Below are 2730 nucleotides of genomic sequence, written 5' to 3' on the forward strand. Positions count from 1 at the left end.
CTCAGATTGTTATTCCAGGTTTCCCTCTAACATGGTGCATCAATAGCATCTTGAGGCACCCTCTGACATTTTCCAGTTTAAAATATGAACTATTAAGTTACAACAGTTGTATAGTTACAGATCCAAAATACACGTAGCAGCATTAGCATAAACTTTAAATTACGTTTCTGGCCACTTGGTGAATATACCTCGAATTTGAACTCTTCTTATATCTCTGCTTTTGTTCTCCATCAACTCCAAAGCTAAAAATATCTGGCTAGCTAGCCGTTAAATGCTATGTTCACCAGCTAGTTGCTAACTTTGTCTGTCTGCTGTTTGAAGCTGAGCTGGGAGTAAAGTTGTGGGCCAAAAACGATTGAAATCTGAAATATGCTAAAATGCTACATAGAGCGAAGGGGAAGTATAGCTTTTGCAAGACTGTTTCTGTTGCACATAAGCTTTTGATCCATTGATCCTTTTTTCCGAACTGGGTGTCCGTGGCGACATTCACAGAAAAGGCAATCTCTGGGAAGTGAGATCCAAAAGATGCAATTACTGCTCGTCGCCACAGGCGCCGCCAAAGAGAACGAAACAGAGAGCTCCGAGGTTGAAACTTTATAGAAAACTTGCCTGTAACCACAGGCCCTTCTCTCAATTTGAGCAATGTGTTTCACCAACAGTTATTCTACAGCAGCTTCCGGTTTTGAGTGTAAAGGGAGTCATTGCCAGAAAAGACTCATGTGTGGTTTGCCTTAAGTTTCCAACATAATAGAATCGCCAGAGAAACTGACAAACACAAATCTGGAAGTGATCCGTGACCCGTGTCTGATACTTATTTTCAGTGTAGGTGGTTACAAGAGCTGCTGAGTGCACCTTTGGGTCTTTTCTATGAGGGAATCATTGGCAACCGGCTCCAAATTCATAAATCTGAGTGAGGTGGGATCAGCAAACCTGCAGAGTGAAGAATGCAGGCTCACCCTTCTTCTTTAGCTAATAAGTTACAAGAGGCTGTGCTTTACTTATGTACCTTAGTTACTAATAAATATTATGTTTTGTTATATATTTCTACAGAATAAAGCCCTTGAATATTGGCTCAACAGTCAGCATGCTCACAATGACAACATTTACCATTTTCACCATTTTATTAGCGTGCTAACAACTTCAAATTAGCACTAAACAGATATTTTTGTTGATCTGCCGATGGCGAGGTCATTACAAAGATCCAGACGTCTGGTTACCAGAGTATGAAATAGAGTTTAAACTTGAGAAAATATTGTATATCTTGGCACAAATGGGTTACGTTTTCATTGGGATAGTTTAAGAGCTCTTATAAACCTCAGCAGTGCCAAAAATGGCCAAAGCCACTGATGTGACATAGCAGATAAAACTGCAAAGCCTGGCCTTGCAGGAGCATATGTCTATTTTACATGTTTATAACACAATTCAACAATAAAAATTAACATAAACCATAAATATGACTCAAAGTACTTGAAAGTGACTTGAGAGAGCTCCCCAAGTTATGAAAATATAATTTGTATATCCCTAGCTTGATGCAACACATGATTGGTGCACCTTTCTGGACAGCTTACGACCTATTAACCACATTGCATTTTCTTCCAGCCAAAACACTAAATATGACTTACTTATGGAAGAAATGATACTTGCTTGGTATGTTTTGGTGCATCTGCTTGAGCAGAGCGCATCTGTTGTGGAACCAGAGGCGTTCAAGGTCCAGGAGAAAGTTAGGGCATTTTTGCTTTCAGCGGGCCTAAACCTACGGTTCACGAAATCTGCACTAAATGAAATATTACAAATATTTAACTTCACTTCATCAAAGTCAAACTTTGCAGATATTCTGTTCAAATATAGTGATGATATGCATAATTAAAATGTCCTGTGTTCTATCATCAACCAATAAACCAGTAACACATATACTGCTATAGCCATATACTTCACTAGTATCACAAGTGTTTTCTGTATATTATATTTTTTGAAGTTATTCAAATAGCCCTTGGTTGAGGAGATATTCTGTATTTAGTATGGGTATGCAAACCATTCGGAATTTGTTTCCCAACTGGGGTTAAAGAGGTGATTCTGGAAAGACTCAGAGCAGAAATACATCAAAGATGGCCATGATAGAAGTATTTATTTTTCAAAACATCTGATACGCCTTATCTTTCCTGCATATCCATCATCCATCTTATAACAAATAGCTGAGTCATATTTTCACAATTAGAGTTGAAAGCTTTTTCCATTGGAATCCATTGTGAAGGACTGCAGACTTCGTTTCACACAGATTTTATCAGTTTTTGCCCTCAAGGACTCAACTTTAAACCCAAAATGATGTCAAATCCATCATAACAACCGTACACGGAAAGTATTTGTCTTTTTTCAGCTGCTGTGGATTTAGCCATCTGTTTTTTTGATATTTATATCAGTAAGAATTGTATTCAGTGTCACCTGCAGACCACTGCATCTCCCTGCCCGGCCACCAAGAGACCTGTACTGGGCACGTCAAGTCCCAGTCAGGGGAGCAGATGGCTTTAACATGTGGTGCAGGCCCACGGTCGATTTCACTTGACATATTTGTCTGGACCACGTCAGCTTTCGCGGATGAGATTCAGAAGAATCTCTCGGGTCAAAAACAAGTCACTTATCCTCAAAAGTTCGGTGTTGAACCCGCACTTGCTTTTCTCAAAAGTCTCACTCTGGACGTGGCTTCAACCGCCTCGTGAATCTGGTCCTTTCCAG

Source organism: Taurulus bubalis (genome assembly GCF_910589615.1).
Source record: "Taurulus bubalis genome assembly, chromosome: 3".
In the NCBI taxonomy this organism is placed as follows: domain Eukaryota; kingdom Metazoa; phylum Chordata; class Actinopteri; order Perciformes; family Cottidae; genus Taurulus; species Taurulus bubalis.